The sequence below is a fragment of the Rhipicephalus microplus genome, chromosome 1 (assembly GCF_043290135.1).
Source record: "Rhipicephalus microplus isolate Deutch F79 chromosome 1, USDA_Rmic, whole genome shotgun sequence".
NCBI classification, from domain to species: domain Eukaryota; kingdom Metazoa; phylum Arthropoda; class Arachnida; order Ixodida; family Ixodidae; genus Rhipicephalus; species Rhipicephalus microplus.
The window spans coordinates 51,856,122-51,884,049 of record NC_134700.1 but is presented as its reverse complement, the minus strand read 5'-3'; positions in this window follow the sequence as shown (position 1 = coordinate 51,884,049).

The window sequence follows — 27,928 nt, the reverse complement described above, 5'->3', positions numbered from 1 at the left end:
TATTTGCGCCGCGAGTACTGGCACTCTTCCTCTTTTGGTTCTCTAGATCTGCGTGTTTATGTTTTCATTTTTTTTCTTTCCTTACGAGTATCGCGTCGATGCTATCAAAGCCACATGGTCTGCTTGGAGAGATCCATGATCGTCAGAGGACAAAGACGATCTATCTAAGCTGCTGCTTGGCTAGTAGACTAATCAAACCCATTAAATCAACTTTGCCGTCAGAAACGTGGCAATAGCTCCGCCACAGTGGTCAAGTGCAAAGATACTCGGCTGATGACCAGCAAATCACGGGATCGAATCCCGGCTGCAGCGGCTGCATTTCCGATGGAGGAGGAAATGTTGTAGGCCCGTGTGCCCAGGTCTGGGTGCACGTTAAGAACCCCAGGTAGTCGAAATTTCCGGAGTCCTCCATTATGGCGTCCTTCATAATCGTATAGTGGTTTTGGGACGTTAAATCACACATATCAATCAGAAATGTCACAATATGCTCTCCAGAGGACACAGCAGTAAAGCATTGGTGACGTCGGAACATATGACGCAGAAGTACCCTTTAAAATTAAGGTAGGTATCGTAGGAGTGAAGGGGCCAAGTTACTTTTCAAAGTGTTATTCTAGTTTCGCAAAACATCGGATAGAGTGAAATTTATTTTCACTCTGTATGAAACAAGAGGGTGAAACAGCTTTGTACTCTTCCGCTCTTTGAAAGAGCGAAATGCCGATATACTCTTCAGACATGAGAGAGTAAAACGCGAATATACTTCTGCCCTTGATTACTTTCAGATGTATCGGCGCACCATGAATGATTGGCACTTCCTAATTAGCACAAACATATAAAGTAAAACGTACTGTATTTGTTTTTTAGGCATAAGAGATGATTAGCAAAAGACAGCGTTTCCAGCGCGCACCAGTCAATTTCAGTGCGCTGAAAAGCACTTGGAACTCTTATTATTCACGTGCTTTGCTTCGAATCTGTGTAGTAAATAAACAAATACTGTCGCATTCAATTCATCACAATCGAAGCTTAACGCAAACGGCTATGACATTTTGCTTAAATATTATTCATGTTTTTCACTAAGACCCTCGCACACTGGTGATGGTGCCGTACGCCTAACGTACGCCACGGTCACAGTGAAGTAGTGTGGCTTTGGTCGTAGAAAGTAAACAAGCATGACCGAAACTATGTCTAAGGGGGTGAAAAAATGGCAGCATATTCACGGAATGAATGATGGAGTGTGGGGCGAAGCATCAGTCCATCCATTCGTTCTTGCTTCTGCCCATCCATGCTTCCGTCTGTATGACTGTCCATGCGTTCATTCACCCGTCCGCACGTGCGCCTGTTCGTGCGTCTGCGCGTGCATCTGTGCGTCCGTCCCTGCGTTCGTCCATGCATCGGCTCCTGCGTTCGTCGATGCTTCCATTCATTGGTGCAGCCATCCGTGAGTCCATCTATGCATCTGTCTGTGTGTTTCTTCGTCCATCTATTTACCACTTCAAGTACCACCATCTCGCATCTTTTCATTATATGGATGGATGGATGGATGGATGTGGCTGTACCCTTTAGATCGGGCGGCGGCTATCGCTACCTAGCCGTGATACTTAGTGAACTAACCATTACATCTATCTTTTTTTTTTCCTTTAAAAAATGAAGTTGAGGAATCGTACTTCGCAGTGAAGGGTTTAATTTTCACTCGTGCCTTGACTTTAGCCACCAATCAGATAACCTCCTTCTAGTTAAGTCTACCCGCTTAAAGTCTATTTTGCCCTCGCTGTCCCTAAATCCCAGTGCTTTGAAAAACTCTGCGCCATCATCCTGAACTATAGGGTGAAGCCCTTTACAGAACATTATCAAGTGTTCGGCAGTTTCTTCTTCCTCTCCACACGCACTGCATACTGTGTCGACCCCTTCGTATTTGGCCCGATATGTCTTGGTTCGCAGTACTCCCGGCCTGGCCTCAAACAGTAGAGAACTACCCCGAGTATTATCATAGATCCTTTCCTTGGCAATTTCCTGCTTAAAAGTTCGATAGATCTCTAGTGCGGACTTCTTAATCATGCCCATTCTCCACATGTCAGTCTCCGTTTCCTTCACTTTTTTCTTAACCGATAGTTCCTTTCGGTTTGGCCACCTGCTGTTTTCTAAGTATTTACCAGTCAACTTCCTGGTTCGCTTCCTCCATTTTGTATCGACATTCTTCATGTACAAGTAGCTGAAAACCTTCGTAGCCCAACGCTCTTCCCCCATTTCTCTCAATCGCTTCTCAAATTTTATCTTGCTGCTAGCTTCCCTGCCCTCAAATGATGTCCATCCCATATCACCTTGTACTCCCTGATTTGGTGTATTCCCGTGAGCTCCTAAAGCAAGCCTACCTATTCCACGTTGCTTAATTTCTAATCTTGCTTGAACTTCTGATCTCATGCACAAGACCGCATTGCTGAACGTCAGCCCAGGAACCATGACCCCTTTCCATATTCCTCTCACAACATCATACCTATTGTAATTCCACAGTGCCCTATTTTTCATGACTGCTGCATTCCTGTTACCTTTAGTCGTCACGTATATTTCGTGTTCCCTCAGATACTCGGTCCCATTGCTTATCCATACGCCCAGATATTGGTATTTATCTGTTATCTCTAGCGTGACCTACTGTATTCTAAGCTCACTACCTTTGCTGTCATTGAAAATCATGACTGCTGATTTTTCCCTACTGAATTTAAAATCTAACCTATCTCCCTCATTACCGCAGATGTCCATCAATCTCTGCAAATCTTCCTTGTTGTTGGCCATTAGCACTATATCATCTGCGTACATTAATGCTGGTAGTGCCTGATCAATAAGTTTTCCTTGTTTGACTAAAGAGAGGTTGAAGCCCAGTCCACTTCCCTCTAATTTTGCCTCTAATCCTTGTAGGTACATCATGAATAATAAGGGTGACAGGGGGCACCCCTGCCTAAGCCCCCGTTTTACCTCTGCAGGCTTGGATACCTGTTTTTCCCACTTTATAACTACCTTGTTACCTTTATAGACACCCTTTAAAAGCTTAGTGACTACATGTTCCACGCCTAGTGTGTCCAGTATTCCCCACAATTCCTCTTGAACCACGCTATCGTACGCTCCCTTGATATCCAAAAATGCTAGCCACAGGGGCCTGTGTTCTTTTTCTGCTATTTCGATGCACTGCGTCAGTGAGAACAGATTGTCTTCTAACCTGCGGTGTTTCCGAAACCCATTCTGCAGTTCCCCCAGCACACCCTCATCCTCTATCCACGCCTGCAGTCTTTCCTTTATAATCTGCATCGCCAGCCTGTAGACCACTGATGTCACTGTTATAGGACGGTAGTTGTTTATGTCAGCTTTGTCCCCCTTTCCTTTATAGATCATGCTCATCCTGCTAAGTTTCCATCCATCGGGAACTTCACCATCGATTATTATTGTACTCACTGCCTCTCTGAGAGCCTGCTTAGACTTCGGGCCTAATGTTTTTATCAGCCTAATTGGAATGCCATCTGGGCCTGCTGATGTACTACTAGGAACCCTTTTCTCAGCCCTTTCCCACTCTTGTTGTGAAAATGGAGCCATTGCACCACTTGATTCGTCTTTGTCTATTGTGGTGCATAAAGTACTTCTTTGTTGAAATTTTTCTGTCACCCTTGTTCTTATATATTCAATAGCTTCGTCCCCTTCTAGCCTAGCACCTTGGGCTGTAGTTATAAAGTTCTGCTCTAGGCTCGTCTCATTTCTTAGGGAGTTTAGATGGTTCCAAAATTTCGCAGCTGCCTTTCTATCTTTTTTATGTACTTCTGCCAGCCACTGAGCTCCCTTCCTTCTAATCTTTTCATTGATCAGAAGGGATGCATCCCCTCTACAGCTTAGAAAGGTTGCCCATTTTCTTTCCACATCATCTGTCGATTCACCCCGCTGCTTAGCATGTCTGTGTTCCCTAGAGGCTTCCTGACGTTTTGCTATGGCTCTCTTAACTTCCTCATCCCACCAACTTTTGGGTTTGTGTCTTCTTTTCCGGGGTGACTTGTCACGCGTCTTAGCAAGCTCTATCTCAAAGAGTCTAATTAGATTCGTGTATGTCCATACTGTCTTATTATCCTCCGTGATTACTTTCTCAATTTGTTTAGTGGCTATTTCAATTTGCCTTTCTGGATAAAAATTTTCCTGTAGTTGCTCATCTTGTCTCCTTCCCACTTTCACTGCTCTTCCAAAACTTAGCTTGATACGTTTGTGATCGCTACCCAGACTTCTGGAGCCACCTTCATCTATGTGCATTTCCCTGAGCTTATCATACATCCTATGTGACATCGGTGCATATTCTATCGTCGACTGAAGCCTTCCTACCTCCCATGTTATTTGCCCTTCACACTTCTCGGTACTGTTGCAAATGATCAAATCAAGCCTTTCACACATATCCATGATCATTTTGCCTGTCGGGTCGGTATACCCATCTATATCTTCTATGTGCGCATTCATGTCTCCTAGTATAATTATCTCGCACTCTCTTCCTAACTCCTGAATGTCCTTTGATATACACTCTACCATTGCCTGGTTTTCTTCTCTGGCCTTTGCTCCCGTCCACAAGTACACGAAACCAAGGAGTGTCATTTGACCTGCCACTTTCCCTTTTAGCCATAAATGTTCCTTGCACTCCTGCTTGACCCTTTGCCAGTCTGTACTTTTATGAATGAATGCCCCAATACCACCTCCCTTTCTGCTGCCTTCTGTTCTATTACAATACTCCCACGCGTAGTCCGGATTGTTCGGAGGTCGTTCCATGTCCCTGAGATGTGTTGCTACAAAACCGTATACCATCGGCCTCTCTTCCCTTAGCGTTTCTTCTATCTCTTCCCACTTAAGCCTGTTCCTACCACCCTGCATGTTAATATACCCTATGTCTGAATTGGCTCGGCGCTCGTGGCTACGTCTATTTATGCCCCGGACTCTACGTATCTTAGATATTGGTGCCACTTTGGAATCGTATCTGTCCATACCACCTGTCGAAGAGTCTCCCTGGTTGTTTTCCTCGTTACTAGCTATCCTGCACCCCGAAGGGCTCGCTTGCCCCCCAAAAAAGCTACTGTGCGTCCTGCAAGTCGCCAACCCACCTCTTGACCTAGCCGCCCATCGAAGTGAATTCTGTCTCGTTGAAAAGCAACCCACCTATGCACCTCTCTGTTTATTTCCACCACCTCAAAGCCTTTCTCTCGACTCATCCGCCATATCTCTTGGTTTGCGTTGACCACCGCTCTTTTCAGGTTGCTATCACGTACCGGTACCTCCGGTGTCGTGCATATCACTACCTGCACCTTAGGAGAAGTGGCGCGCATGTCATCGACGCCTTTCGCCAGTGTGGCTGCTAGTCCTGCTGCATCTTCACTTAGGACATCGTTTAAACCGCCTGAAATTATCACGAGGTTGCGTCTATCAGCTGTCGTTTTGAGCTTTGCGCTCGCTTGCTTCATGACTGCTTCCAGCTTGCGTCCTGGGAACGCCCCTACTGCAACCCTCTTGTCACCTCTTACCCTCTCTTTGATGGCTTCTGTGCATCGATTTAAATTTGAGTCCCCGGCGATTATCACATGCTGTGACTTTTCCACTGGAGCGTTCTGCACCTGGGGGCTACTTGCACCTGTGACGCCGGCTCTTTTGTTCCCTTCCTGCCCCACCACTACCTCGCTGAAGCTGGGCCTTGCGACAGTTGAACCGGCTAAACCTGTTTTTTCCAAGCTTGCTTGCTTTTCCTTCTCCACCGTTCTGGTTGCCGGTTCCCTACTGTTCTCTCGGTAGGTCGCTTCTTTGTTCAGCTTCGCTAGCACTTCCTCGGCGGACTTCAGTCTTTCTCCCATTGCCCTCGTTTTTTCTTGCTCTGTCGCCAACGCAGTCTCGAGTTTGGCGATTCTCATCAGCAGTTCACTCTGGGCAACCATCATTTTCTCCATTTTTTCCTCGATCTCACATTGCCTACACTTCGCGTCAGCCTCTTCTCCATCCGCTTCTACGCTTGGGTCCACTTTCAAACCCACTCCACATATATTCCGCATATGCACCGCCATCCAGCGGACATTCCAAGAACTAAACGAGAGGTGGCACACGCACACTTTCTTACGGCTTGCGCTTCGTGTCAACTTCCCACCTCAACCACCTCGAGTTCATGGTATATACTAGTTCACTGTATTCATGGCACTGCGGCCCAACGCTCGCTAAACGTTTCTAAACACAAGGAGGTTATGCCCAGCGAGTATAACGTAGCAACCTTTCTTGTAAGATGGTGCTCATTGTACATGCAAATGGCGGCTAAGGGGGAATGAAGGACAGGAGCATTCGGCTTTTAGTTAACGCGCACGCTACACATGTTTTATTGTTCAACAACTTACTGAAAAAATCTCTCACCGGCACCACCTTGGAGGTCAAAATTTAAGACTGGTTACACACTACGACCACTACTACGACTACGAGGGCCGAACGAGTGTCGCTCTAACGAGCTTCGCCCCTAATAACCAAATTGTTTAGTGTACACTTCAGAAGTGCAATATTTTGTTCACAGAAATGACTAATCACTTAAAGAGTCTGTGCAAATGACGTTCATATAGATGGTTGTGCAATTATTCTCTTTTTTACTGTAAAAACGTATGGAATATACGCTCTATACTCACGGAGCACCAAGCAAACACAGTAAGCACACTAGATACAGCTTGCCTGGTATTGTGAAGGGTGGAGACACTCAAGTCTATGCGTCTAAACAAGAAGTTACAGACATGTCATTGACATTACTTATGAAATTAAAATAAACGCCCTTCAAGCGTTTGTCAGTGTGGAGTAGCCCATTCTGCATCTGGTCACCGACGCGTGTGGATGCAGGATGGCAGGCTTGTCAAGAGCTGTGAAAGCGGCCGACGCTGGTCACACTTTCTCGTGCACATCACTTCCCAAGGACTACCGTTTGATTCTGCCACCATTGCCCTGAGGAGAAGGACTCAGACGTGCGTTGGTTCTGCAGTGCAACATCGCAGCGCGTCCGTATGAGGCTAACTACTTCCGAAATCCGCTCAAGGAACTAGGCATCATTCAAGAGGTTAGCGGCATAGGAGCGGATCAGATATTGCACGTCTCGCTTCTCAACATGAAGACAAATGAGGCCAAGAAGACACGGCTGGACGCTGGCCTACTCTCCGAAAAATACCGGCCCTGCCTCGTCGTCCACACAGAGAGGCAAGAGGTGCGTCTCAAGTTGCATCGGGTAGCCTTTGGCGCCAACGCAGAGACTGTACGGCCTGCTTTCCGGGAGTACAGTGAAGGTAAAGAAGTCGTCAGCGACAAGTGTAGAGACGAAGACTTCGAAGGAGTTGAGTCAACCACAACATTAGTTCGGCTATTACTAAAAGAAGGCGTTACTACAGATCGCATACCCCCCCCCCCCCCAGTAGCGTCTCGAGAGCGGCATGGCACTGGTGGTCATGCCAGAAAGAGTGCCGCTGTGCCTGCGTTGCCGGAACACTGGGCACATTCGTCGCGACTGCAGGGTGCCCAGATACGCTGGTTGTCGCGATTTTGGGCAAGAGCAGGTGGACTGTACTTGTTCCTACGCCAGTGCAGCAAGGCGAGCAACAAATGCCGACCACACTGAATTGCTGATGAATGAAGAGGAAGCAGAAAGGGCCGCGGCGTCGGAGGCAGCGGTGGAGGCACCTCATGCAGTGGCAACCAGCAAGAGAGTGATGGAGGCACCTAAGCAAACTAAAGGGAGGAGGAGGAGGAGGGAGAAAATTTAAGCGGAAAGACAGGGAGGTTAGCCAGTTCTTAGACCGGCTGGCTACCCTTTGCTGGGGAAAGGGGTGAGGGGAATGATAGATGTTAAAAAGAAATGTTGCGAAGAGAGGGAGAAATTACAAAAAAAAATTTCGACAGTGGAAAGGCAACATCAAGGAGTATAAGACACTAAAGTCTGTCTCTGAGTCCAGTTGTCCGCAAAAAGCGCAGCAAAGCTTTCAAAGCCTTCTGGACTGAGGATGGGCTTGGCCAATGACCCAGAATCCTTTGTTCCGACAAAGGCCGATTGTCTAGTCTATCCAGAGCTGCAGTGAGTTCTTGTCTTTGCACGTTGAAATATGTGCACTCACACAGAAGGTGCGCGATGGTTTCTTCGCAACTGCAGTACGTGCATGTAGGAGAGCTGGCCATCCCGATGAGATAGGAGTATGCGTTCGTGAAGGCCACTCCAAGCCACAGGCGGCATAGAAGAGTCTCCTCAGCTCGAGATATCCTTGGGGGAAGACGAAGCTGCAGATCGGGATCCAAGTTATGCAGGCGCGCGTTTGTGAAGTCTGTCGAGTTCCACTGTACCAGTGTGAGGTCACGTGCAAGCGAACGAAGTCTTGTAGCTGCGTCGGTTCTTGAGAACGGGATGGCTGTGTATTGGGTACCATCGTGTGCAGATCTAGCGGCCTCATCTGCGCGGTCATTGCCATATATACCGCAATGACCTGGTATCCACTGATACACTATGCTGTGCTGTTTTTCGGTTGCTTGGTGATGAAGAAGCCTTATTTCAGCTACTAACTGTTCATTAGGTCCATGGCGAAAGGGTGATATAAGACATTGAAGAGATGCCTTCGAGTCCGAGAAGATCGACCAAATTCCCGAAGGTTCTTTCACTATAAACTCCAGAGCTGCACGAATGGCTGCAAGTTCTGCAGCTGTCGACGACGTCAAATACGATGTCATAAATTTAATTGTGATGTTCCTCGCGGGAATAACCACCGCCCCTGCAGAGCTTACTGAAAACACCGAGCCATCCGTGTAAATGTGAAGGCGTCCGTTGTGCTTCTCTTGCAAAAAAAGTAATGTGGCCTGTTTCAGGGCTAGATGCGACGACTTTTTCTTATTTTGGATGCCAGGAATTGTAAAAAGGGCTTTGAGTGGGTGTAGGCACCATAATGGTATCGGCGGCTGTGCTGCATGCGTGAAGTGCAATGAAAGCACTGCGCAATGCTGAGCTACAGTTGCGCTGAACGCTGAGTGGGGCCTGGAAGTTCGAAGTGAGGCTAGGTGATGAGATGGAAGCCGAGCGAAATGTCTTATGTGCATTCTCAAAGCGTCTACGCGGATGTATGCGTTGACTGGATAATCACGCGCAATGATGACTGTCGCTGCTGTAGACACGCATCTCGGGAGACCAAGGCATATCCTCAGGGTTTGGGCTTGGATCGACTGGAGGACGCGCAAGTTTGTTCTTCGGATCCCGCAAAGCACGGGTAAGCTGTATCGCATATAACCGAGGAACAAAACAGTGTAGAGTTGGAGCATTGCTTGCACCGATGCACCCCACGTTTTTCCAGCAAGAAACCTCAGTACGTGGGTGATCATGGTGAGTTTAGTTTTCATGTGGGCGATGTGAGCGCTCCAGGAGAGGTCGCGATCAACTATGACTCCGAGGAATCGGTGGGTCTTCACGTAGTTGATCGTGTGTCCGTTGATTTTAATAACATAAGGGCTCATATCCTTATGCGTGAATGCTATAAGCGAGCATTTCTCTGATGACAGCTCTAGTCCCTGTTCTTCCAGGTACTTTGTCGCTATTTTTGCCGCTCTCTGAAGCCGGGCACGCAAATGAAGGCGTGTTACGCCTGACGCCCAGATGCAAATGTCATCTGCATATATTGATAGATGGACAGATTCTGGAAGTGCATCAACCAGGCCGAGTAGCGCTAGATTGAAAAGTGTGGGGCTAAGAACGCCGCCTTGAGGCACACCTCGACGGTTGCAATGGTGCGTTGTTGTGCCATTCTCCGTCTGTACAAAGAAAGTTCTGCTTTTCAGATAGCTGTGGATCCATTGGTAAACCCGACCCCCTAACCCAACATTTTCCATGACATCCAGAATGGCTTCATGTGATACGTTATCGTATGCACCTTTCACGTCCAAGAACAACGCCGCAGATAAACGTTTCAGTCTTTTTTGATGCTGAACAGATGAGACCAGGTCTATAACGTTATCAATTGCGGACCTCCCACGCCGAAAGCCCGTCATAGCATGAAGGTATACCTCGTGGCGCTCCAGGTACTACTCTAGACGTGTCAAAATCATCCTCTCCATCACTTTCCCGAAGCAGCTGGTAAGCGCGATGGGGCGATAAGAGGTCAAGTGCAGAGGAGATTTACCTGGTTTAAGCACAGGGACGAGGCGGCTGGACTTCCATGAATGAGGGATAAATCCGCTGCTCCACGAGTCGTTGTACACGGATAGAAGGGCCCGTCGAGCTGCTTCTCCGAGGTTGCAAAGAGCCATCATGTACGTGATCCCATCCGGACCAGGCGATGAAGATCGTTTGCATTCTGTCAAGGCCGCTTGTAGTTCCTCTAGAGAGAAAAAGGTGTCCATTCTTGAATCTCTGGAAACTGGAGCGTTTTCTAGGTGGCGCGTGGTGCACGTGGACGCATGACCGGCAACTTTCATGCAGAAATCTTCTGCTACTTCAATTTCGGTGCGTCCTTGGTGGAGAGAAAGACACTTGAAGGGGCGATGTTGATGTGGCGATGTTCGTAGGCCACGGACAATCCTCCATGTCTGCGTCAAAGGCTTGTGTGGATCCAAAGATTCGCACAGACGTTTCCAGCGAAAGGATTGAAGTGAAACGATTCGCCGCTGAATTTTTTTCTGTAGGCGCCTTGCCTCCCTCAAGTCGTGAATGGACTTAGTGCGCCCATGTCTTCTTTCTGCGCGACGACGGATCGCTCTGAGCCGTTCCAATTCCGCTTGATATTGACAATAATCTGAAGTATGTTGAATATGATAAGTCGCTTCTTGAGTAGCACCTCTAATCATATCCTCGAGGGTGTCAAGAGGAGGCGTTTTATTTTCTTGACACCTTTTTTTCCGTCAGTGACCTGAACTTTGTCCAGTCGATGCGAGTTGAAGTGTCGTAGTTTGGCAATTTTTCCAGACCAGCAAACTAAAGATTAAACTACGGTTATGGGCCCTCCAATGCAACACCGTTCGACTCGGACGGAAACCCAACTCAAGCCTGAACCAGTGATCAGTCCCGACACAGCTATGAACATACATACAGCCGAAACTAGGCCAGTAAAATGATGCCTGACGAAGGGAGACATGGCGTCCCTGCAGCATCCGACCCAGGAAGATCAAAGGCAGTGGCGAGTGGTAGGCTTCAAAAAGTCTCGCGGTGCTGGCAGCCTGCGTTCTTCGTCGCTTTCACGCGGCGGAAACGGGACGACGCCTTGAGCGTTGGCCGGATATTGGGTTAGGTCTTGGTAATGTAAGCGTTGTTCGCTCCGCTTTTGTTATCACGACGGCGACGATTAGATTGGCGACGCTATATGTACATGGGCTTTCTGCCAAATGTTGGCAGAACCAACTAAAGTACAGAGTGAAGAGCACACTGAGCAATTGGTTAGGCCTTTCACGAGACTGTTTGATGTGTGCGTTTGTCACGCGATAGGTACGCCTGCAGACTGTCTCTCTATTTCGGCAAAGCCTTGATGTGAAAGTGGAGTGCGTAAGCACTTGCGAGGAGGGTCATTTTATTATTTGATTTATCCTTACAAAGAGAAAAATAGAGAGTGATTTGTGGTACGCACCCTCTGTGATTCAAGATCAAAAGAATTTTTTTGAAAAACCTGATGTGCATTTGAAATGTGAACGTAAACTACCTTTTGCCGGGGATTTCAACTGCGTTTGTTCGAGCATAGATAAATGAAGTTTGATATAATACAGAGATTCAAGCACCGCCGTTCTAATCGATAGGGTGGCGAAGGCTCAGCTAGAGGACGTGGGTGAATGTGTTTGCAGTGGACAAGGGGTTACGTTCACCCACTTTCAGCGCTCCAGCCATGGTAGACTTGACAGAGTATACGTGTCTTCAGAAATCATGCCTTCGTGCCATGATTACATAGTTACACCTGTTTTGTTTAGTGATCATGTTTGGTTTTCCTCTCAGTGGGTAAATATAAAAGGAATAACAAACATTTCTCTCGGGACCTGTGGAAATCCAATGTAAAGCTCATGAAGCACGAAAAGTTCAATTGCATTTCTTTCTAGAGGGCATCGAAGACTTAGCAAATAGAACACTTGAACTTTGGGGGCATAAGGGGGAACTATTTAAGCAAACCATTAAACTGAAAGCACTTGAGAGAGCCAGTATCTTTAGGCATGCTGAAAAAGAAAGTGAAGTTCGCTTGCGTGAAAACTTGCAAGAGTTAGTAGCAGAAGAATGTACACAGGCTGGTACATTTTAAGAGGAAATAAACAGAACTAAACAGAAGCTGCAGTTGATCGACCATGAACGTTATCGTGGAACATTGATTCGAGTTCGAGAAGAAAACTTGGTAGCGGTAAAAATGCCAACAAAAAGAGGTCTTGGAGCTGCGAATAGACATGCCTGTAAATTTGAAATAAAAGAAAAAATGTCTATAAAGGAACAAGGCCCCACACGAAAGAAACAATAGGCGGTGCGTTTTTGGAATATTTCAAAGAGTTATTCACACGAACTAGTGTACACGTAGATCGTTTTATAATGATTTCATTTTACAAATGCGAAGAAGTCATAATGAAAGGACAAACAATTTTAGAATTGCCTATAACAGATCGAGAAGTTGAAAAATCAATTGATAAGTTAAACAATGGTAAGTCTTCACGACCTGGTGGCCTGAGTGCTGCAGTATACAAGGAATATAAGATGTAATTTCACCTATTTTGAAGGAGGTATTTAACGAGGCTTTTAAACCTAAACATCTTCCACAATCGTTATTGTCAGCCCATACGGTCCTAATACCTAAAACAGAAGACCCCGTGAAGTTAAGAAGTGTTACTGCATATAGACCAATTAGCCTAACTAATGTTGACAATAAAATATTGATGAAAATATTGGCCAGAAAACTCCAGACGGTTATGACAAAGCTGGTTGGGTTCCACCAAACTTGTGAAATAAAGGGAAGAAAATAACGACCAACATAAACATGCCAAGATCAATCCTAGAAAGTTGTGACGCTATGCATCTCAATGTTGTCATGTTTCAAATCGACCTCAAAAATTCATTTATTCGCATGCTGCACGACTTCCTAGTTTGATTAATTGAGAACATGGACGTAGGGAGTTTGATTAGCGATGGAGTGCGCATGGCTTACACAGGACATGAGACGAGAATGGTAATAAACGGAACTGTGGGTGAACGTATACCTGTGATACGGTCAATGAGACAGGGGTACCCGCTATCACCCCTGCTTCTTGCTATTTTTATTGAACCTTTCTGTTCAGGCGTTAATAACAACAGTGCAATAAGCGGCTTTAAATCGCATGAATCTGAGGTTTGCCTCCTTGCATACGCAGACGACACTGCAGTTTTCTGTACAAATCATGAGAGTATATTGCGTGCTGTTAATGCCGTGAAAACTTTTTGCCAGGTGAGTGGTAGTACCATGAACTGGGATAAGTGCCTTGGCTTCTGGCATGGGGAATGAGACGTCACACCAACAATATTTCGAAATAATAAATGGCAGGAAACGCCAGTGAAGTATTTAGGAGTGCCGCTGGCGTTCTATGACGACAGTGACCCGTATAGGAAAAAACAAAGGCATTGCCCACTGATGTATAAAAAGGGATAAAAAATTGGGGTATTCCGATATTTGCACAGGCCACAACGTGCAACTTGTTTCTATTGAGCAAGCTATTTGCACGGGCCACAACGTGCAACTTGTTTCTAGTAAGCAAGCAATGGTACGTAATGCGGGCTTTTCACTGCATAAAATGGGTGTAGAGAAAATACAAGGAGTATTTGCAGTTTTTATTCGAAGCTCTGTCTGAGAAAGATCAAGCCTCACAACCCTCTTCAGAAAAGTTTGAGATGGCGGGCTCGGAATAGTTCATTTGTAGATAAGACAACTTTCAATCGTTTCCTTTTTCCACGTGATGTTGATGACTCTTTTTTGAGAACTGTTATACAACTGAGGTTATCTAGAATGCTTCCGGGATTATTCTCAGCGAGGTCCTTGAAGACCAGGTGTGGGCCGTCCAGCGGGTCAGGGCCGTCGCCGACGATCTCAGAAGATTTTCCTCGAATGATGTGTCCCTGACAGCCTAGCCCAGGGCAGAGCAACAACGGTTGTTAAAATAACGTTTATTCAACTCAACTCAACTTCTGGGAATCCTCGTATTGACATCATAGGTGCAAGGACCAAAACAAGGGTATTTAAAGAAAGTTTTTTGTCTTTCCACTTTTTATCAGTGAGATTTTCGTTAGAGTATTTGGCTGAACCATCACGCAAAAAATTGTGTAGAGACCTTGTCGATGTTTCACTGCCTCTACCATTGTACTGTCGGCTATACTGTGCAGGCCCAGGACAGGATGCCCTGAAACGTGGTAAAGGAATGCTTGTAGCACCAGAAGTCAAAACTTTTTTTTTCTTTGAATTACATACTAGTATTTTACTAATTAAAAACTGCGTGCAGGATAAGAGAATAGTGCTTCCATGAAGCACATATTGCCACTTGTGTAGTAAACCGGGAACAATTGGACACGTGTTCATATATTGCGGAAGCGGGGACTTTTTCTGGGACATATGACGGAGATCCTTGAAAAAAGAATTACCGTGAAGCCCACACGCCATCCCTTTTTTATGTTAAAAACAAGGCAGACGTTCCTTACGATCTAATCACGGTTTCGGGCCTGCACAGTATATGGATAACCTGATGTGCCTTTGAAAACGCGGATGTAGAAGTGCGCTCTATGCGCCAATATTTTTGCGATTCTGTGTGCCACTTTCTTGTAGTGCTGAAGGGCCAAGAGAATGTACCAGACTGAATTGTGCGCATTGTACTATTGTTACGAATGCCCAAGTATTTATCAATAGTCAGCTGAGAACCGACGGTACCTTAATGAATTGTGCTAGTGCTTTTTGTTACGCACTTGTCTTTTGACCAATATGTAAATATGTGAAATGTGAACAGTCTGGATATGCAAGGCAATAAAGAAAAAAAAGTCAGAGTGGTGTAGTGGGTAACGTTGCAAGCTAGCCATTTGTAAAAAGTCTAGAGGTTGAAGGTTCGAGTCCCATTTGGTCATGCTTTTTTCACATTCACTTATTTTTTGTCGTAACTTTCGTAGCTATCCTCGCAATCCGCGTGCGCAGAGATCCGTGAAAAACAAATAAAAGTCCAATTTTGGCTCAAGTTCTGCTTGTTTTTTGTTAGCTGTACTTTCACTCTCTTTGGTGGGGTCATGCAACTCTGCTCCGGGCAGCGTTTTGTTACACTGCTGAGAGGGAGTGCTTTGACGCGTTCGAGGGAATCGCTGTGCTTCACCAAGAGATCATTTACTCTGAAAAAGAGAGTGAAATTGGGGAGAAGAAAGTACTCACCAAAAAAGAGTGCCCAGAAGTCTCTGCATTTTCAGGGTGTACATGCCGTATTTACGGTATGTACATTTATCAGACACAAATTATAAAGTCACCTGGCCAAGGAAACTGCCAAAGTCGGCCATTTAAAGGAAGTGCTGCAGAATTTGACTACGGGTGAACCAATAGCGGGCCCACTAAAGCCTTTTTCTACCCGAGCTTTCTTCCATTAAAAACTCCTTGTTTAGGGACTCAAGGTAGTCATTCTCAGCAGCATCAAGCTCGAGACTTTTCACAGGATTCGTGAAGGACACCTAGGAGTCGCCAAATGTAGAGCTACAGCTCGTCGTCTCCTTATATGGCTGGACGTGAACTCTGAAGTTAAGGTGTTTGCCGACACACGCGCAAAAATTAAAAAATACGCGCGCAGCCAGCCGAAGGAACCACTTGTGATGCACCCCGAGCCTGACCAACCTTGTTATTCCGTAGGCATGGACATTTTTTGCTATGACGGGAAGTCCTACCTGTGCGTCTAGGATGTGTTATATAAAACTTGCCGGGGCTCGATAGTCTTCGAGACACAACTGCGAGGACCATAGTCGATGTGAGTAGTATCATCTTTGCGTGATGGGGCAAACCTATTGAAGTGCTATCGGACAACGGTCTTGAATTTTCCAGCAGTGAATTCGCTTCATTTGCGCGTACTTACAAATTTAAGCATATAAACTCCAATCTAGGGTTTCCACGTTCTAGTGAACTATTCAAAAATGGGTGCAGCTGGTGAAGAAACTTCTTAAGGCAGCTACCGAAGCTAAACAGGACTTCTGGCTTGCTCTTTTAGCATTCAGGACCTTTCCTTTAGAATGCGGACTGGCACCTGCGGAGATCTTCCAGGGTCGCCTACTACGGACTTGGCTCCTGGTCTACCAGTGGGGACCTTGCCATCGAGTCGTCTAGCATCATTAGGCTCAATCAGCCGCGCAGCCGTTAGCTCCACTCAGTGAAGGCGACGTGGTGCGGATCCAGAGTGGCTCGTGTGGCCCCAAAGCACAATTTCTTAAGCCGTCAATGGGTTCTTGGTTATACCATGTAATTACGAGAAAGGGCGCTGCCTCTGGCACAACAGCAAGCACTTGCTATCGACTGGAGAAGCCTTCCTGCCAGATTTTGTTCCCAACGAAGCTGTGGCATGGGAGACTAACATCATCATCACCAGCAAGAAGCGCGGTTCTCCGGTCTCGTGACGTTCTTGCTGTGTGGGAGCTCGGGTTTGCCTAAGCTCTGGCTGACCTGGAAAAAATGTCTTGACAGCTATGTTCTGTTAGGTCAGTGGTGTGCGTTGTAAAAAGTGTGACGAGGAACACGAGGACCTCAACCAGTCTTAGACCCGCAGAGCCATGAGCGTGGAACAGCCACCAGTGTTGGAGAGAACGGGGTGAACATTCCATATTTATCTGAAATAAGACGGCTGGCAGAAAAATGCAATTTCGGGTCGTCGCTTGAAAGCTTGCTACGAAACTGAATCGTATGTGAAGCCTTACATGAAGATGTGAGACGACATTTGCTGACTCTTTTGAACCTGACGCAAACAGAAAGAAAGGATTTTGTTATTTCAGATCAGAACGCAAGCGGTAGTACTAGAAGAGTAGCATCCAATTCTTACGTCAGCATTGGCCACAAAAAGGGCATTCGAAGGCCGAAGGCATGACACCTTGCCAAATGTTTGGCAGTGAATCTAACTCGAACGAGCAGTGCTATTTCGTTCGTACAGTCTGCCGCTGATGCGGTAAACGAGGACACGTCGCTCGAATGGGCCGAGAACAAATTCCACGGAAGTCCCGTGGCGCTTACGTCCTGTCGGCAGCAGCTGATGATTGCTCGGAAGAGCAGGAGCTCTTAACTAAAGTGGCTCATAAAACGCGTACTTGTGTCATGGTTTAGCCAATAGTCAATAACTTAGGATGGTGTGCCACTTACCATGTTGATCGATGAGGGGTCACCTGTTAGCGTTATTTCAATGAGCCTGTTCAAACAGAATCAAAGCAGATGGCCGCCTCGAAGTAGCACCACTCTCAAATTGTCATGTTTTTGGGAGAACTTCCACTGGTTGGAGAAGGGCACATGAAAACGACCTGTGAGGAGAATGACTTACAGGGGACCATTGTTATCGTCGAAACACCTGAAATAGCGTTATGCGGAAGAGACACCATAAAGGCGTTTAACAATCGTGGAGTGGCCATGTTGAGACCAAATGTCGTCACAAACCTCAACACGCGCAAGGAAAACTGCACGAGCCAGGAACTTCACACTTTGCTCAAGGAGTTCGAAGATGTGTTTGCGCTAGGCTTCGTACTATACAAAGGTCTACCGGTGAAGCTTATCCTGAAGGAAAATGACATGCCCCACATTTGCAAAGCAAGTAGGGTGCCACACGCTTTGACAACCAAGGTATCTGATGCTTTGGAGCAATTTGTTGCCGAAGGTGTGATATCACCAGTTGTGGATGTACAATGGGCAACGCCAGTAGTTCCAGTTGTTAAGACTGCTGGGTCCATTCAACTGTGTGGAGACTTTTGCCTTACAGTGAACGCGGCCACGGTGACTGAATAGTACCCACTACCCCGTGTGGATGACATTTTCGCACGACTGAATGGCGGTGAAATATTTAGTACTCTGGATTTGACTAAAGCGTGCAACCAGCGGCCCCTGGACGACGAAGCCAAGAAGCTGACAGTCATAAACACTCACAAGGGCCTAACCTGCTTCATTATGCTTCCTTTTGGAATTAGCTGAGCTCCGGCCATCTTATTGAGGCTTATTGTCACGTGCTACAAAAGGTCTTCAACTCGGAAGAACTGAGCCGGCTGGGAGACACGCCAAAGCTTGTCAAGATGGCTGCTTCAATAATCAACAACAACTAACCAGAGCGCGCGCCACCCTAGAACATCCTTTTTTATTCTAGCTGGCAGCCATGACGCGCTCAATCTACCTAGCGGCCATGTGGCATTATTCCCCCTGAGAGAAAAATAGGGCATCACTTTGATGCTCGAAAGTACAAAGGCAAAGTCGGCATGAACCAACAGAAAATACACGCACACACAAAAAAACAGCAATAAGGTTTCTGCGCAGTCGCTTTACCACGTGAAGTATAGCTTCAGTGGCACTACGTGCACCATCTCCGAAGAGTGTCTTCGCCGCCATGGCGAGAAGGCGCCGTCAGAGACTACCTTGTAGTTCACATCGCTCACGTGTCGCAACATTTTGTGCGGTCCGAAGTAGCGACGGAGCATGTTTTCTGACAATCCCTGGCGTCAGACTGGAGTCCACATCCAAACTTAATCGCCAGGATGGTATTCAACTTGTCGATGGTGAGCATTGTAGCGGCTTGCGTCCGTACTTTGCTGGTGTGTAATGTATAGGCGGGCTAACTGGCGTGCTTCTTCGGCGTACAGGGAAAGCTGCACAGCGTCAGCAGTGATCAAAGTGTCCCAAAAGTGTGGAAACATTGCATCCAGCGTAGTCTCGACCTAATGTCCACAGACAAGACGGAAAGGCGTGAATCACGTAGTTTCTTGGACGGCTGTATTGTACGCGATTGTGACGTACGCAGCACTTGGTCCTAGGTCTTCTGCTGGACATCTACGTACATGGATAACATGTCAGCAATGGTCTTGTCGAGTCACTCTTTCAAGCTGTTGCTCTGTGCATAATATGCCGTGATCTTGCGATTGTTCGTGTAGCTTAGCTTGAATGCGTCACGATTGTGCTGGGACGTGAATGCTGTTCCTCTGTTTGTGATTACGCACGACGGGGCGCAAGGTCGAAGAACGACCTGGTTAATAAAGAATTGGGCGACGTCGGACGCCGTAGCGCGTTTTAGTGCCTTTGTTTCGGCGTACTTCGTCAAATAGTTGGTGGCTACCATAGTCCAGTTGTTGCCAGCAAATGATAGCGGAAAGGGCCCCAGTAAGTCCATTTCTGTTTGATTGAATGGCGCTCTCGGTGAATCTATTGGTTGAATAAGCCCCGTGGGCTTCAGTGGCGGGGATGTGCGGCATTGACATACCCCTCACTTTTTACGTATCACTTATCGGATGCAGAAAGCTTGAGCATTTAGGCTTAGGTACGCTTGTCGGACCTAAGCGAGAGTTCGAGAGGAACCTAAGTGACCAGATGTGGACTCATCGTGGCAGGCGAGAAGAATGTCGTCCCTCATGTCAGTTGGCACAACTAGAAATTAGGTTCTTTCAATGCCGTTGGTGTTTTTCCTTATACAGGACCTTATCTCACAGACAGAACGACGACAGACCTCGAGAAGTACATCGAGGTATGAAAGAGTTGCCCTTCAAGGTTTTCGAAAGCTGCACGAATTTCATCGTCCACACTCTGTCTTGTATCGAGATGTGTTGTAGTAAAGGCCCCAAGGAAACCCCCGTAATCCTCGGTGTCGTGGCCACAAACTTCGACAGGTGCACGGGACCATAAATCAGCATCTTCGTGCTTGCGACCCGAATTGTAAGAGATCGTGAAATTGTATTCCTGCAGACGAAGACTCCATCGTGCCAGTTGCCCACACGGGTCCTGTAGGTTGGCTAACCAGCACAACGAATGACGGTCGGTCACTACGTTGAAGTGGCGTCCGTAAAGGTAAGGCCTAAATGTCATCGTGGCCCATACAACAGCGAGGCACTCTTTGTCTGACGTGGAGCTGTTGACCTCGGCGCGGAGAAGAGTGTGGCTAGCATACGCTATCACTCGCTCTGTGCCCTCTTGTTGGACGAGAACAGCACGAAAACTCACGTTGCTGACGTCAGTATGAATTTCAGTATCAGCGTCTCGGTCAAAGTGAGCGAGGACAGGTGGTGTCTGCAAACGCTCCCATAGTTCAGAGAAAGCTGCGTCCTGTTCTTTCTCCTATACGAATGGAACATCTGCACGAGTGAGTCGAGTGAGCGGTTCAGCAATCCTAGAAAAATTGGCTATAAGGCGGTGACAGTACGCTTGAAGCCCTAGAAAGCAACGTACTGCCTTTTTATCTCGTGAAACAGGAAACGAGCCTATGGCGGTACTTTTGTCAGGGTCTGGTGGAATACCATTCGCACTGACAACAGGGCGGAGAAACCTAAGTTCCTTGTGACCAAAGCGGCATTTTTCTGGCTTCAGTGTCAGGTTAGCAGAGCGAAGCGTTTCCAGCACATTCTGCAGATGCTTCGTATGCTCCTCAAAGGTCGCAGAAAAGACAACATTATACAGATAAACTAGGCACGTATGCCACTTTAGACCGGGAAGAACAGTGTGCACCATTCTCTGGAATGTCGCAGGTGCAGAACACAGGCCGAAGGGAAGCACTTTGAATTATTGTAAGCCATCCGATGTAAAGAAGGTGGTTTTTTTCACGATCTCGTTCATCAACTTCGATCTGTCAGTAGCCACTTTTCAAGTCTATTGATGAAAAATACTTGGCTCGTCGCAGTTTGTCGAGAGAATCGTCGATGCGGGGCAGCGGACAGACGTATTTTTCAGTCACGTGCTCAAGTTTCCTGTAGTCCACGCAGAAGCGCAGTGATCTATCTTTTTTCTTCACAAGCGCGACCGGAGATGACCAGACACTCTTGGAAAGTTGGATAACAACATCTTGCAACATCTCTTTGACTAGAGCACTTATCGTGTCTCGTTCCTTTGCCGAAACGCGGTAAGGGTGTTTATTTATGGGCGAGGCGTCGGTATACGTAATCAATTGATGTTTGGTGATCGGTGTCTGACGAACCTTCGAGGTGGATGCAAAGCACTGTTTGAATTGATATAGCAGTTCACGTAGCTCGGTCTGTAGTGTTTCCGAGAGGATCGTGTTGACATCAACTTTTGCAAGTAGTGAAGCCACGTCGCTTGGTGTCGGCCAAAGCCCGTCGTCGGCTGATGTAGATGCGAACAATTCAGACACGTCTGCGATAGTGTTGGCGATAACAATGGTGGTGTCACGAACGAGGTGCCGGTACTCGTAACTGAAATTAGTAGAAGTAAGGCACAGAGTCCGTCACAAAACTTGACGCGGCTGCATGCAGCGCAGACACTCAGCGAGAACAAAATTGCCAAGTTGCCTTCAGCGACATCCTCACCATCTCGTAACATGTAGGACACGAGAGCAACTAGGACGCTTGAACGCGGAGGAAACGTGATGCTGTCGTCAGAAATTCGGAACATGTTGTCACGAATGTCGTCAAATATGTCGGAGGATCCAGCTGTAGAAAACGTCGCGGTACGCTCTTGAAGATCGACAATAGCGCCGTGCGCCCGCAAAAAGTCAACTCCCAGGATTAGGTCTCGGGAAAAGACACGAAGTACGAGGCAGCTGGCGAGAAACGTACGTCCCCTAATGCTAACTCTGATAGTACACATGACGATTGGGGTGACTACGTGCCCACCAGCAGTACGAATTTGTGGTTCGTACCAAGGCGTAACAACTTTCACTAAGTGCGCTGCTAGTTTTCCGCTCATAATGGAAAGGTCCGCTCGTGTGTCTAATAATGCACTAACGTCGTGGTAACCGTCGACTACCACATGAAAATCGAAAGAAAATCAGCTTGTGGCTTTCGTCGCTGTCGCCGGGAAATCGCTCCGGGTCCGTGCTTGCGTCGGTGGGAGGCCTTGCTTGCGTCGAGTGTCAGCGGCCTCACTCCTGAAGGTCGCCGTCGTTAGTCTTCCTGCCTAGAGCTTGGCGATCGCGCTGGCACTGCCTTGGGAGGCTCCGAAAATTTGAAAAAGATCGCGGTGGGGATGGGCACAGCGACTGCCACCGTAGTTACATGCGCAGTTGTGAAAGCTGATAATAGCTTTCGGTCTTTCATCGAATCTCGGCCGTGGCGAGTCGACAGCGAACCCCTGTAGTCCGAGGCGACGATAGGGACATTTATGGTACACATGTCCAGCTTCACCACAGTGATAACACAGTGACCGTCTGTCCAGTGTGCGCCATACGTCAGATTTTCTAGGAAGCGGCAGTCGTTTTTCCAAGTGCTGAATTGGCTGCAGCGAAGGAAGCGCATCCTGAGGCGTAGGATTAACGAAACGCGAGAAAGCAGGAATATATTGACTGACAGCTTCTGAGTATGATGCACGGTGTGGCTCCGTCGGGACTGGTGGCACTTGGAGAGCCTATCGTACATTCTTTCTGACGAGGCTGCAAATAGACCTTGCAGTAGGTTGGGAATGGCAATGAATCTTTTGCAGTTCGTCGCGCAACACCGATCGAATGAGGTCGTAAAGAGAATCGATGTTGATGCTGCTTCTTGCACCTACGATCTGACCTACTGACGAAGCGACACTCACTTGCCGGTCGTATACAGTAGAGCGGTGCTGCAGCACTTGTTCCATGGTTGTGGCTTCGGTCTAAATTTATGCCACGGTCTTTGGGGGACAACGAACGAGGCCAGTGAAAAGCTGCTCTTTCACTCATTGCATAAAATGACGGACCTTCTTTTCTTCTGCCATGTCGGGGTCGACTTGACGGAAGAGGCTCGTCATGTCCTCGACATACATCATGACACTTTCAATTGGCATTTGGAGGCATGACTTCATCGCTCAACCGGCTCGTTCACGGCGATCGTGATTGGCCCAACTTGCCTGCAATTATCCAAGAAAGACGCTCCACGAGGAAGAAGGCTCACGGTTTTGGTACCGTGTACGAGTGCCATCGTCCAAGCTGAAATACACGTTCCTCACCTTGTCGAACTCGGTCCAACCATTGTAATCAGAGACTCGTTCGAACTCAGTCAGCCCGTCTTCAACATCGTCCCAGACAGAACCGTTGAGCACCTTCGGCGCACGCGGCTTCCACAGCGTATGATGCGTGTCTGCAGCACTTTCCTGTGCGTTGGAGGCTGCAGTGCCTTCCCTAGCGTTTGGGGGTAGGACAGACGTCATCTTGGGAAGAGGTCCACCGTCAAGAGGTTGTCCTTGGAGTCTTCGGCTTGAGCATTGAACAGGTGCTGTCACTGCAGGTACAGGACTACCTGGAGGCGTTTGGAACATCGGCTGGCGGTTACCCTGCACTTCTACGAGTTTTCACGTGGTACAAAATGTATTCAACTCGGAAGAACAGAGCCGGCGGGGAGACAAACCGAAAAAGGGCAAGATAGCTGCTTCAATAATCAACAACTAATTAGAGCGCGCTGCCCCAGAACATCGTCTTTCAATTTAATGGGCAGCATGGCTCGCGCTCGCCGTACCTAGAAACCAAGTGGCAATATGGATTTCTTAATCAAGGATCTCCCGGGTGCACAAGTTTATCTTGATGACATCATAGTGTCTGAGAAGCGCAACGACACTTCATTGTTATGCTGCGTTTACTGCACTATGGTCTCAGGCTAAACATCATAAATGGAAACTCAGACAAGAACAAGTCACCTTCCTCGGACATCTAGTTGATGCTAATGAGCTCAAACCGAAGGACGACAACATTAAAGCTGCTCTTCAAGCATCGACCCCGAATTCAGTGAGCGAAGTAAAATCCTTCTTGGGCTTATTCAGTATTAGTCCAAATTTTTTACCGGGCCTTTCGACAGGCCTAGCGCCATAATACGATCTGCTAAATAAAGGAGCTACATAAAAATGCCAGCAGGTACACGAGGACGCAGTTCGTTAAGCAGGCTATACAAAGGTCAAAGTTTTTGACGCACATTGACCCTGACAAACTTTTGAAGTTGGCATGCGACGATTCATTTGTGGGAGTGGGGCAGTTCTTTCCCATCACATCAATGGCACAGACTATCCGATTGTATTTCACTCCAGAACATTGTGAAAAGTAGAACGAAACTACTCCCGGCTAGAAAAGAAAGCATTGGCCTTTGTATTCGGTGTGATGCGATTTAAGGACTACTTATATGGCAATCACTTTGTTTTGGTGACCAACCATGAACCACTGACGGGTTTGTTTAACCCAGGAAAAGCCATTCCTCCCATGACTGCAGCAAGGATTCAGAGGTGGGCTCTTCTCTTGAACATTGCAGTATCGCAATGAACACATTGCAGTATCGCAGGGGAACCGAAAACTCAAATGCTGAAGCCTTAAGTCACTTGCCATTACCGAGTACATCACACAATACCAGCACAGAAATTCCACCAGAGTATGTCCTGTACTCGGAAGTCTTGAAAAAAGAAGTGATTGGTGTCAGCGATATGGTACATTTTACAGAAACGAATGCCATGCTGCAGCAACCTAAATTCTGGATAAAGAAATACTGGCGAAACTTTTTGTCTGAAGAACAGAACTGCTTCCGGCCGTACTTCAGCAAGAAGGCTGAGCTCACTTACTACCAAGACTTTGTCTACTGGGGACGCCGCATCAAGCTTTCCGCGGCTGTATATCGACGCATCTTGGAATAGCTTCAAGAAACACACCCAGGCATGGCGACCATGAAGAGCATTGCAAGATCCCTGTTTTGGTTTCCGGATGTAGACAGGTAGATCAAGCGAATGGTGCGTGGATGTCCTGCTTGCATACAGGCTGCGGCGATGCCTCCAGCGCAAATACCTTTAACCTGGCACATGAAGGGAGAGAAGTCGAGCCTGTAGCACGCCAACTATGCAAGTCCCATTGAAGGACACATAGTATTGGTAGTTGTAGGTGCCGAAATGAAGCAGATGTAGGCAGTTCTAACAAAATATGCAACAGCAGAAGTGCCAGTGGAGGCCCAGAGGGCATTGTTTACGAGGTTCGGTCTACCACGTACTCTTGTGACGGATAATAGACCTCAGTTCACGGGTTTCTGATTCTGCAGTTCTCTAGCGAAAAATAAATTAAAACACTTGGTGAAGGCGCCTTATAATCCCCAATCAAACGGTTAAGCGGAGCGAGCCGTAAAAACGTTGAGGTAAGGCTTGAAAAAAACAAAGAAATTTCGCTACAAACTCGAATTTCAAGATTTCTGTTCCGTTACCGCCGCACGCCAGTGAAGGAGGGCAAGCCACCAGCGAAGCTTTTGCTGGGGTACCAAATACGAAAGTAACTCGACTGCATTATGCCGACCACAGATGCTGTTAGAGCAAAGCCGTGCAACGACCGAGAACAGCAATGGCCGGTAGGAAAGCGTGTTTGGACACGAATGTTCCAGCTACGGAAAAGGTGGATACCAGATATCGTGCTGGGCGATCAGGGCAAGCGCATTGTCACAGTAGACACGACTGAGTGATTGGAGTGGCGGCCTTTTGACCAAGTGCGACGGTGAGACATTTCAATTGACGAATCGTGCGACACCGGCACGCTATTGGCCCGTCAAGAACTTTCGGGTGAAAGCGCAAAAGATCCGTCGATTCCGGCCCCTCAACCTTTGCGGTGCTTAACGCGAAAGCGCCGCGCTCTTATCGTTTGAACTTTCAAGAAGGGGAGAAGATGTAGCATCGGAGGCTTGACATTATCATAACCAGCAAGAAGCGCGGCTCGCCGGTCTCGTGACGCTCGCGCTGCGCATGAGTTCGGGTTCGCTTAAGCTCTGGCTGACCTGTAATAAACGACGTTCCACCTATGTTATGTTGAGCCAGTGTCGTGCGTTGTAAAAGGAGCAACGCACAACTAAGTAGCTCTACAGCTGAGAGGCGCATCGAGTACACAGCGTCTAGGAATGACCCAAGTACCATGGTCCTATTTAGCGACCCAACGACGTAACCCAGGAGGTCGCTTAGGCAGCAAAGTCCGCCGCAACGACCAGAATACAATATGGATTTTCAACAAATTGCTTAAACTCTCTGTGTTCCTATATGTACACTGTGGGCCACTTTTGAGAGAACACGCGAACGCGTGACCGGCGGCCCGCATGGCGCGTATGGTCGCGAGATTTGTAAATGCGGCACAGGCGCAAGAAAACGCAAAGGCGGCGCTTGTCTGGAATAGCCTGCTTCTTTCCGCCTATGCTCTAGCCGAGCGCTTTCGTTTTTATGCGGAGTGATTCAGGTCGTCGCTGATCTACCGGTGCCCCTCAGAAAATCGGTAGGCACAAAAAAAGGTCCAGCTTGTTTCTTGCCGTGATTACTGACCAGTTTTGACACGATGCCATTCACACGCACAGCGGTCGAATTCCGAATAATGACAATACAGAATGAAAATTCATGCGATTATTTTTAAAAGCGTGTTAACAAACGCGTAATAACAACAATAAAAGTTGTGGTTTAACATAGTAGAACAGCGTCGTTGTTATGATTGAGGACGCAGTGGGAAGCTCCAGAAATCTGAGCCACCTGGGGCTTTACCCGAAATACACGGGTCACGAACATGTCCGCCTCAATGAATGATGTGGCTGCCGTGGCCTGGATTTGATCCCGTGACCTGCAACTGATCAGTCACACGCCATAACCTCTATACTATCGTGACGAGGTAAGAAATCACCTGAGAATGAAATCTTCGAAGTCTCTCAATACCGCGTGATCTGTCATGATGATCTGGCTTTGGCTTGCAATACCCCTGCGAATATTAGTGTTAAACCTATCAAAGCAACATCGGTAGAAGCTCTATATTTTTAATATGCGATAAGAATCACTTTTATGAAAAGTGATGTGCTTCCTCAATAGATCCTCGCAAGAAAAGTGAAGTGCATGTAAAGACGAAAGAAAAAGTTTACGCACCATGTTGTTATGACAAAAAAAAGAACCAGGCTATATCTACGGCCTTTCAACGTTAGAAGAATGAAAAGCCTCGTTTATTATAGGGTGATGTCGCATGTGGTGTAGAGCACGGCCGTCTGTCTTGCAGGCAGAAACCTATACAGAGCTTACATGAAGGATGAATCGCGCTTAAGCTGCTCGTATACTCTTCGCATACAGAAGCGCAGAGGTCATCGCCAGATTTTCCACGTAGAGTTAGGCTGGAGAGAGACCATTTAGTTTCAACTAACACATCTTTAATCGCGTCCAAGTTAGGTTACTGGGAAGGGGTGAGCACATGAGCGCTGTCACGCTCTTTAGTGGCCTGTTTACCATGGCAGCCACAGCACGCAGACTGTATTTTTAAATGTAGTGCTTGACAATGTGGAGCTTTTCATTCTCAGGTACCCGGGCCATCCCACCACCGAAACTGGCACCACCGAAACTTAGTTCAGCAAGGACGCCGCCAGCTGTGAAATGCGGTGAAAGCCATATAGAATTGCATACCTTGCATAAATTTTAGTGTAAATGCTTACCAAAGTGTTTGTTGTAAGCATTCAACCACGTTCAAACAATGCGGTTGCTTTTGATAACAGACAATGAAATTGGTGGTTGATGTAACGAGCTCAATCGGCTTCTTCTTCCAGCCATTGAAACATAGCGCAGCATTAGCGTGTGTCCAGCGCTAGGGCGGGGAAGTAGCAGACTTCTAGGCAGACAACCCTTGCGATTCAGTGTGAACACTCTTAAAAGTAAAGGTCGGCAAATTCAGTTAATAAATACTAACCACTTACTTGGCACACAAAGCACTAGCTTTTACAATGTGAAGGTAGTAAACTGCAGGTTTGCGAAATGTACTACCTAGTTAGTGAATAAATAGTGCTGACTCAAGTGGTTAGTCATTTACAAAATTGTTAGTACCCACCGCAAATTGATGCTCACGCCTATTT